Source organism: Lactuca serriola, chromosome 8 (genome assembly GCF_051521515.1).
Source record: "Lactuca serriola cultivar US96UC23 chromosome 8, Lser_US96UC23_V15, whole genome shotgun sequence".
Lineage (NCBI taxonomy): Eukaryota > Viridiplantae > Streptophyta > Magnoliopsida > Asterales > Asteraceae > Lactuca > Lactuca serriola.
In genome coordinates, this window is record NC_136415.1 from 260316731 (window position 1) to 260327734 (window position 11004).

The following is an 11004-nucleotide window of genomic DNA, read 5'->3' on the forward strand; positions in this document are numbered from 1 at the left end:
ATCAGAGTTTGACAGTGTCTTTGAGAGCTACGATTGCTAATCGGAATATAATTGTATATATAGTTACTAGACTTATCCAAGTGGGAGACTGTTGGAATAGTGTCTAAGGCTACAACTATATTAGGCAAGTATTTGACCCGGTTGAGCATGGTCTATTTGGGTTGCCTTTACCATAGTAACTTGACAGGATGATTTATAATGAGAGAAGGAATATTATTAATATATTATAAGAATAATATAAGGACTAATAATATTCTTATTTGATTAATATAAGTCATAAATTAATCAGGAATTAATTTGGTGACTTAAAGAGATTAATTGAATAAAGGGGTATAAACTGTCAATTGTTTAATAGTTGCACTTTGGGCTATATATCCTTTATGGATAAGGGGTGGACGATTTCTCGGGATAAGGATAGCCATAAAATCGTCCAAGGATTATCATGGAAAGTATTTGGATTGCTTAGGGCTTAAGTTATCCAATTAGGGTTTAAGGGTGAAACCCTAGGAGCCTTACAAGTATAAATAGATCCCTAGGGCTAAGGGAATTCGTGACTTATGCTTTGAGTAGAAACCCTGGCCGATTTGATTCCCTCTCCTCTCTCCTAAATCATCTTCTTGCTAGTTGGTGTTTGTAAGCCATTATGTCACACCCCGAAAACCAAAGGCGGAAACGTTCCCGGGGTTGACTCCACATTGAGTATCAAATCCAATGCACATAGTAAAGCAGTAATCACAAAACATTACATTACATAATATTGTTTACATCTGATTGAAAGTAAAGTTGTACATGTATTATACATATGTAATATAGACAAAAGTAAAGACGAGTCTTCGGGACGCTCCGTCTTCTCCAAAAGGTTGCGGTGTACCTGTCTAACGTTGACCTGAGAATACAAGCAGTTTGAAAATCAGCATAAAGCTGGTGAGTTCATAAGCAGTTTAGTTTTGAAAAGACGAGTTCCTTTACGTTTCGAGAAAAGTTGTTGATGAAGAAAATCCCATATTTTCTTATTCAAAACAGTTTAGTTATCCTTTGTTACAAATTCGAAAACGGTTGATTATGACATTCCAGGAAAATCCCATATTTTCCTTATAGTTTTAGTTCTTCATTTGTTTCTTTATTCGATTATGTGCTGTTGTGTTACCCAGGAAAATCCCATATTTTCCTATGTGTTGAGTTGTCTATTTGTATCTAGATTCGTTACTGATTTTAATGTTATCCCAGGAAAATCCCATATTTTCCTATGTGTGGTGTTTTGTTCTTAAGTCTGATTTCGAAATACCAGTGATTACTATGTGAGTAGTATTAATTATGTGTTCTATTTCCTTAGTTATTGTACGATCGGATGACTATAATCTACTAACTTAGTTGTAATTTCGAAGCTCTGTCGACATTCTGAGGCGGATATATTCGAAACTTAGTAGAGGTCCAGAGGAGTATTTTCGTAATAAATTCGAAACTCTGGTGACACTCAAGGAGTACATTAACTGTATATTCGAAGTCTTAGTGTCAACCAAAGGCGTTATTTCGTATTCGTAGTCGTATTCATATTCGTAGACGTATTCGTATTCGTAAACGTATTCGTATTCGTAGATGTATTCGTATTCGTAGATATATTCGTATTCGTAGACATATTCATATTCATAAACGTATTCGTATTCGTAGATATATTCGTATTCATAGACATATTCGTATTCATAAACGTATTCGTATTCGTAGATATATTCGTATTCGTAGACATATTCGTATTCATAAATGTATTCGTATTCGTAGATGTATTCATATTCGTAGATATATTCGTATTCGTAAACGTATTCGTTCTAAATTACATTCGTATTCGTATTAGTATTCGTATTCGTATTCCTATTAGTATTCGAATTCGTTATTCGTATTTGTACCTAGTTATATCCGTATTCGCATTCGTTCTATCCTATTAGTTATATTTGTTATAATTAGTATGATTTCTTTTACAAAAGATAGTGTAGATCAAAACACTTTTCGAAAGAAATCTATAATTAACCTGCAATTCGAAACATCAGCTATTATAATCTTTGGAAATCATGACATTTAGAAACTAAAATCATTAACTTGTAAATCAATTTAAGTACAAGAAACACTTGTACTTTTGCTTGTATTCCCCCCCTGAAAACAGTTAAAAACAGTGAAAAAGGGTAGGGGTATGAACTCACCGGAAGAGAAACGTGACGATTTCGGATGCTAAACTTTAGTCCGGGGCTTGTAAATGCGCGAGGTTCCTAAGTATAATTTAAAGATACACATTTGTATCTAATTAGGACTTAGATTAGCTATTTGTTAGGGACACTTGCTTCAAGTCGCGAAAATGCTCCAATACAAGTGTTTGGAGGGACCCGGGTGGCGCTTAAGGACGTGAAATGACACTAGGGATTTGGGACTTGAGTTTATTCCCCATGAATAAACTCATACAAGAGTTTCAGGTTTAAAACACCCATTCCCCATGAGTTTACGGCCGTAAACTCATGGTGAGTGTGGTTTATGGTGCTAAATGACTTCAAACACTTAGGGGATAATTTCTAGACTTGGTTTAAGGACTTGGAATGGATTTAAATCACCAAAATAATTAATTTTTGGGAGTTTACGGCCTAGTATAGGCTCCTGGCCGTAAACTCCTAAATACTCAAGAAAATGGTGTTAAATGGTTCCAAAACAAATCACATGTGATTAATAGAATTATTCCAAGGCCTAACATGAATTTGTATGGGACATATGAGGGATTTATGGAGTTTACGGCCCATGAGACTCCTCTCATGGCCGTAAACTCTACTATATGGTGCTACAAGGTGTTTCAAGGTCTAAAACTTGCATAGAAGGGCTTCTAAAATTCATCTAAAGGCTTTAGGGGTGTTTAGTTAGCATTCTAACACCATGAATTATGGAGTTTACGGCCCAAGAACAGGCCTTGGCCATAAACTCTTAGAAACCCCATAAATAATGTGTTTAAGGCCCTTAAACTATTTTTGGTTGGTCCTTTGGTTTAATCCAAGGCTTTTGGTGGTGTTGGATGGCTTTCTAACACCTTAGAATTGAATTTATGCCTTGTTTTGGGGAGTTTACGGCCCAAGCACACACCTTGGCCGTAAACTCACTTAAATCCCCCAAAAATCATGTTTCAAGTGTCCAAATGCTAGAAGCAATATTCTATAATTCATATCTAAGCCATAGTAGTGATTTGGAAAGGTTTAAGGGCATGAAAAACCCTATTTACATGAGTTTACGGCCCAAGCTTATGCCTTGGCCGTAAACTCCTTCAAATGACTCAAAATCAAAGTTTTAAATGTTCTAAGTCCATATCTTGAAGTCCCTTAGCCATATCTAAAGTCCAAATGAGTTTAGGAAGGAGTTTAAGGGCTTAAAACTCTTCAAAATGGTGTTTACGGCCTAGGCAGCCTCCTGGGCCGTAAACTCACATATGTAGTCCCATTTCATGATTAAATGTCAAATTTGGAAGCCAAACATGCTATAGATTAAGGCTAGGAAGGTACCTTAAGGATTTGAGGCTTTAAAATTGAGTTTTGGACCCTTAATCTTTGGATTTAGGAGAGAGGTTAGAGAGAGAGTAGAGAGAGAAGGAAAAAGCTTCAAATGAGAGGTTAAACATGTTTATATAGTTCCTAAAACTTGGACACGGTGGAATTCTACCCGACACCGGCCTTAAACGATGCTTTAGGTCGCACCCGATTGAGTTTCCGTCACCCGACGAGGATATTTCTAAAACTTAAGAAATAAATGTTTTGGGCTAAATTCATGAGTTCCTAAATGATTTGGACCCTCATTGAATGATAATAAACATATAATTTTAGTTAATTAAACCCAAAAACGATATCGGAACATTTCGATCTCCCACGAGTTATACGGGTAGAATGGGTTTTCGGCGATGAACAACTTCGGGTTGTTACACATTAGATGAGTGACAATTGTGACTTTAACGCCTCAAGGACAAGAAGATCAAGCAAGTGATTCAAGGTAAACTTGTAATCTCTGATTTCATATTGTTATTATTGTATATTAGCCATTGGAAGTCTTGGATTCAATGTATGTTCAATTAGAGAAACCTAGATCCAAGCATTAGGGTTGCATGTGCACATAGGGATGTTCATATGGCTAAAACCCATCACAAATAACCGGATACCCTAAGTCCACAACCAAACAAGGAACAGGAAATAAAGTGAGTTATCAGTCCTAAGTCCTTTCAATCTTACTTATATAACTATATCTATATAGACATAATTTTCACAATATAAATAAGTTTAAAAGAGTTTAATAAAGTTTTTTTTAACCATTTGAATGGTAAAAAATGACTTGATGTCAGTTTATAAAATGTTTTGAAGAGTTTGCTTGATAAAACAGTTTGATGTATAAGAAAATCCACTTGATTGACAGTTATTAATCACATGTGATTGATATAATAACTATAATGTTTCTACTTGTATTCTCCCCCATAAAAGCATTTAAAATCATTTAAAAGATAAGTTATGGGGTATGAACTCACATGTAGTGAGTGATGCGAATGAAAGAGCAATTGTATGATGTTAAGTGCTAAGTGAAATCTCGAGTACAAGCGGATCCTAATAAACATATAATGACCCACATATTGATATAATTAGTGTTTATACAACTAATCATGCAAGGAAAACACCTTAGGGACAAGGAAACACTTGAATAGAAGTGTTACAATCACACGTGATTGCACATAAAGGGGGTTTACGGCTACACATCGTTTTCATGGCCATGATGTTTACAGCCCAATGTGTTTACGACCACGGGGTTTACGGCCTTATGTGTTTACGGCCGTAAACTCATGAAGACATATGCCAAAGAGTGTTTTATGGTCCTATTTAGCATCAAGGAAATGTTTCTTGACCCATTCCTATCCTTAAGAAGAGTTTATGGCCAAACTAGGAACCTTAACAAGGGTTTACAGCCAAGGGAGATGCTCATGGCCGTAAAATCTCATTGTTCTTGGGAAGATGGTTGTTTTCAAGGGTGTACGTTAAGAGCTTCTATAGTATAACTAGTATATGGAAGATTACTTACGTTTTGGAGCTTGAAGGGGGGTGTTTAAGGTCCAAGAACTAGTTTGTGTTCTTGGTGTTCTTGAAGATCTAACCCAAAAGATGAATTTCATGGATCAAATCAAAGGGTGATACTTGATTAAGAAGAATAACATCTAATAACATGGAAGGAATGCTTACTCTTTTGAAGATCAAGGTGAAAATCTTAATGATATTTGAGAGAGACTCCGAAATCTAGGCTTGGAAGTGTAAGAAATGACTAGAAATGAAGATAAAACTCATATATGGACAAGAGTTTACGGCCGTAAACTCTAGTTTACAGTCGTAACCTCCTTATGAATGGAGTTTTCGGCTTGTATGTTGCACATTGCACTCTAGAATACACTTCCAAACATTCCTTCTTGAAGGTACTTGGCGTATAACACCCAAACAGACCCTAAACAGTGCTAAAAGATAGCAGAAACGAGTCTGACTTTGATTAAATTGAATAGTTGCACAAGATACAATTTTTTTTGTGAAAGTATGGTATAGTTTGTCTTTGTTGCATGGTTAGCGTTAAGAAGGACGCGGTTTAGGTCACTGTAAGGCGGTAGAAAGAGGTTGAGAGTCTTTTGACCCGTGGTGTGGGTCGCGAGTTCCAAGTGGAAAATGTAATGCCGACAAGATTGGTTTAATATTGGGAGCATTCCAGCTATCGGTTGTGGGCTCAGTGATCATGATTATTCATTCTTCTTCTTGACGTACTTTCGTTATTGGTGCATTGATAGAAGTCAGGAGGCACACAAATCAACTATTTAGATGAAGGAAACAGTTAAAGGTTGTTGTGAGTATCATTACTATATCATCAAGTCTTCCCAGAATGCTGCATTTTACTCCCGATTGTCTACAAGCTGTTTTTAGGTGTTAATCATCAAGGTTGAGGACCGGGTATGAAGTCTCAAATAAAAAGTGCTTCGTTGATGTCTCGGGTGTATACACCTGAGTTGTTAAGGATTTGTGGTAAAAATGGAATTCTTGGAATTCTCATCCTTACTCTTAGGAGCAGTGGTTGGAACAGCGTATCAGGGAGTCATGGGTTAATTAAAGGCTTGGTGTATCTTATGGTTTTGGGGATTAGTGGAAAATTCATGATTTATGAGTTTGGGTTCTTTTCCCGCATGGTTGGTAGTCATCATACTCCCAGGAAACTGGCAGATTCAATGAATGGGTAAATGATAGTCGTGGATTATGGGTTTCCGGTCTCAGGAAGCATATTGATAGAGTTGATTCATTGTTGTACCCTTAAGAGTGTTCCAGAATTTTGTGGACCTTGCTCTAGACATTCGGTCTTAGCCTGGAGGTTTTGGATTCTGCTGGCATTGTTTGTGCCTGAATCCCCAGTGGTTAGCAAGGTAAGTCATGATCGATAGGGTTCTGTATGGGTCTGATTGTGTGGGATATCGTATCATTTGCATTTCGAGATAGATGTGCTTGATTAAGAATCAATTGAGGCAGTGGATGTCCGAATTGTGTGAAGGTGGTGATGGTTCTTCTAGTAATGGAAGTTAGCAAATCAAAGATGGTATGGGTAGGTAGCCATCTGAATAAACCGACTCTTAGTTCGGATCGAGTCTTAGGGGAGGATCATCTGAGTGACCCAAGGTAGAGATGTGGAAACACTACCCTAGGATAGTTACCATAGCAGACTTCGAGGAAGAAGTATAATCCTAGTGGGGGAGAATTGTAGCATCTGGCATTGAAGTACTTCCATTGTTGATCCTTATATTGAGATGAATTGCATTTTGGTCCCTATGTTCAAGAAGGTGTGCAGAAGGAGCCCTAGTGGCATTTTTGTAATTCTGGATTTCGAAGTATGTCATGCGTACGTGGTGTACGTTGAGCGTACTAAGGCATGCCCTAGTATACGGGGCATACATCAGTGTACGCTAGGCGTGATTACCAGATATGGAAACCCTAATTCTTACGGTGTGACTCATATTTAAGCACTCTTATGGCCTAATTTCACCCACCTTAACTGCCTCCATCCCCCTCATACGTTTGTGCAACCCTAGTCTCACCTTGAGGCGCCTTTTCAAGCATAGAAGTATGTTTTTGGTGCCTTAGAAGAAGAATGAAGGAAGCCAAGCTCATCTTGAAGGAGTGAAACACTTGGATCTGGGATTTCTACATCATTTTCAACTAATCTAAGGTAAAAAGTTTGCAACTTCATCCCTTTAGCTCATAGATCTAGTTTTGGTTGTCTTTATGGAGCTTTTTAGTCCCAAAAAGTTATATCTTGAACATGACATGTTCTTCAACTTTGAGTTGTCCTTTTAGACACTAGGAGGGGTCTTAAGTAATAAAAATGGGTTCCAAATGGTTTGTTTTGCTTCATGCATCATTTAGAAGGTCGTAATGGAATAAGGCCTTCTGCTAAGCACTTATTGGACATGCTAGGTCATAAAGTTGGAGACTTTATGACTCCTAAGAGTATTTTAGCCATGCATCTGAAGATTAGACATAAGAGCTTAAGCCATTATGCTCTTAATTGAATTTGTGGATTTGTGAGCGTACGCCTCGCATACTCAAGGATGTCCAGCATACGAGGTCAACCACCTCGATGGTGGTCAACCTCCGAGGCTTCGTGTACAACCAGCGTACCTCCGGAGTAAGCCCCGTGTATGCTCCCTAAGTTGACTCGGTCGAGTTGACTCGGTTGGGTTGACTTGGCTAGGTTGACTCCGTTGACCTAGTTGGTTTGACTCAGTTGATTTCGGCCAAGTTTGACCTTGAGGGTATTTTGGGATTTTGATGGAAATAGGTCGTTTGGTGGAAATAGGTGTTGGTTAGAGAGATGAGATTCGGATTCGAGACCTCATAACTTTTGTTTAGTTTGCGAGGTGAGCTTTCCTCCCTGTACTTTCTGGTCGGAGGCACCAAGGCCGGCCCATTGGGATGTTATCCTGGTTTATCCCATGTTGGTGTGTTGTAGTGGTATGTTTGATTTGTATTATGGTATATAGGATGATACTATGCTTAGTGATCTCTAAGATCTGTCTGATTGTGTGTTAACTTGTTATATGTTTATCTATTGCATATGCCGACGTAGTGGTTAGGTTGAAACTGTACTATTCGGTAATGTTTATATTGATATGTTGCTAGGTTATGGTATGTGTGGATATGTGTTGGTTATTGGATTAAGGCGGGGTACCTGGGACTGAAGGCCAAGATACCGAGGGCGTCCCAGATAAACTATGGGCTCGAGAGGGGTACTAGTCAGGCCTAAGGCCCGGACAACGTTCCATAAAGGCTGAAGGCCCGATGAGGTGTACTAGTCATGCTAAAGGTTCTGTGAGCGTACTAGATGGACTGTAGGCTGGTGGGGTGTTCCAATCAAGCTGAAGGCTTTGTATACATGTTATTTGTTATTATCATTATGTGTTGTGTTGGTATTTTCGGGGAACTCGCTAAGCTTCATGCTTACAATTTTGGTTTATGGTATCAGGTACTTCAGTGGACCGTGGCAAGGCAAAGGTGTGACCGTACACCTCCTTGGTTTTACAACTCATCGGATTTTAGGAAACTCTGATTTTTAATAATGTTTTGGAAACAATGATTTGTAAACACTTTTATTAGCAAATGGGTTGTTTTGAAAGGTTGAAAATTTGTTGAAAATTTTGTGATGTTATATGTTTGTTTTATTTACGCGCTTTGTACTTGGTCATTGTCTTACCTAAAAATACTATAATTTGAATAGGGAAAAATGGTGGGGTAGGTAAGGTAAGGTGAGGGGTGGGTTGGGGGTATGTTTATTTAAATACATTTAAATATCAATGGCAAAATAGTTTTTTAGGTAAGACAGGGACCAAGATCGTAACAAAAACAAACACAGGGACCTTCTAAGTTAAAAAAATAAGTTAGGGACCAAACGAACAAATTAACCTAAGCCATAGGGACCATTTGTGTAATTAATTCTTTTGGGTTCTTCTCTTAACCCACTAAGTCATAGAGAGTCAACATATTGGAAGGCATTTTGGAATAATGGGAAAAAAAATATTTACCTAGAATGACTGGGATTAAAGATTCCACATGAAAACCTTACACCAAAGGCGATCCTCTTTTCTTTTTCCTGCCTTACATATCTATGGATATGTTGTCTCTCTCGTCGTCTCTTTGAGGATTTTCTCCACCATTCTTCCTCAAAAAACTCCAAAAACATATTTTTTTATGAAGTACAAAATAGGCTAGGAGATTTTGAAAATCACAGACCTATGTCCATTATTTCACTCTTTTTGTGACCTACGAATTATGACCTCAAAAATCATGCTTTTCCTCCCCTTTGCCTCTTTTTTTCATTCTTACTCATACAAGGAATTAGAATAGAAACTACATGACTTGAAATAGTGGTAAGTCTGGAATAACAAAGCAGGTTCCACCAGGTCAGTTCAAGTAGAAAAATAATTGGTTCAACATATATAAAAATTAGCGGTGAAAGGAGTGCATGCAAATTGGAGTTATTTGGTCTCAACGAGACATTTTCAAGCTTATGATGTAGAAAATGAAAAAAAACATATATTTAATATTTATAATTGAAAACCCCTCACCATTTTTTTATTGGAGTCAATGTGAGACTCCTTCATGCCAAACACATTAAGATAGGTCTTTCACTATATTGAAAGTAGATCTTAAATATTTTTGTATATAACTTTTTGTAAACTTTTTCATTTTAGGGTAACCATGGGTGGAACACAGCAACCATAGACTGGGGGGCCGAAGGATTGTGATGAATTTATGCATGCTAATAGACGTCGATTAATTAGAAGTATTTTCATTAAAAGATACATATAAGATTAATGACTTCTATTTTTCTAACAAAATTAACTAACATTAAAAAAAATATATTCAAAAAATTAACATTGAAAAAACCGAAACTAATAATTATATAAGTAAAACATATAATCCACCAACCTAAAAATCCAATAAATCTAAAATTTTAAAACAATTCAACATTAGAATGATAAAACTTAATAACATGTTAGGAATGTTATGACCAAATAGATATACGTATTATGAATATAGACTGCACAACGTATTGTTACATTGTCATATCTCTTTGAAGTACGGCATTTTGATATCTAGATATAGGCATTGAAGCTATCATACTTTAATAGTTGAAATCATGATACACACCAACAAATATAGAGAGAGAGAGAAACAACACCACCGTCTATAGGAATATCATCACCGACTGTTTCACCTCTTCATATTCTTTAGAAAATTTATATAGTTTCATCGAAACATAGAAGGATAACATGAGCCAAGGCCAACAGGAGAGTGTATTATGTGTGTGTGTGAGAGATAGAGAGTACCTACAATGATAGCATATCGATGTTGACGTTGATGACTAGTGGTTAGAGCTAGTGACGGAGTGGATGGCACCCATCAAAGGAATGTTGTTGTCGGTCAGTGGTGAAACACGAGAGGCGGAGAAGCTGAGTCGGCCACAAGGGAGATAGAGAACAACAGAGAAAGGCCTATGAATGAGTCTATTACAAGAGATGGCTATGATCCTGTGATGACGTCCGATCATGAACGATTAGGGTTTCCTTGGTGTTTTTTCTAAAATTTCGAAACCAAACATTTTTTTTATTTTGAGATTCTTTAGTTTTTGTTAATTAAATCTGATTTTGAGATTTGTCATGTGGTAGGATGAGATTTTTAAGATTCAAATTAGTATTTAATTGGCTTTATGATATTTTGAATTTTGCCCATCTTTTTGAATTATTTCAGTATTTCTTTTCAAAATATGCACGAAGTTATCTGATATATTAATTCAAAAATTATGGAATTTTGTTATTATTAGGCTCAAAAGCGAGGGGGCCATGCCCCCCTAGGCCCCTTAGACAGTCTACCACTGAGGGTGACCCACATTGGCATAATTTAGCCTCGCAAGCCATGAGGGTGCTTTAAT

General features: G+C 37.1%; 1 long non-coding RNA gene across 1 annotated transcript; it reads right to left on the bottom strand.

The window, feature by feature from the left end:
- Window positions 1-721: 721 nt before the first annotated feature.
- Window positions 722-10666, bottom strand: LOC145070440 (uncharacterized). Its single transcript, XR_013689948.1, has 2 exons — window positions 10407-10666; window positions 722-886 (listed from the first exon to the last, which is right to left on the bottom strand). It is a non-coding gene; the product is annotated as an uncharacterized LOC145070440 (long non-coding RNA).
- Between the last annotated feature and the right edge of the window lie 338 nt (window positions 10667-11004).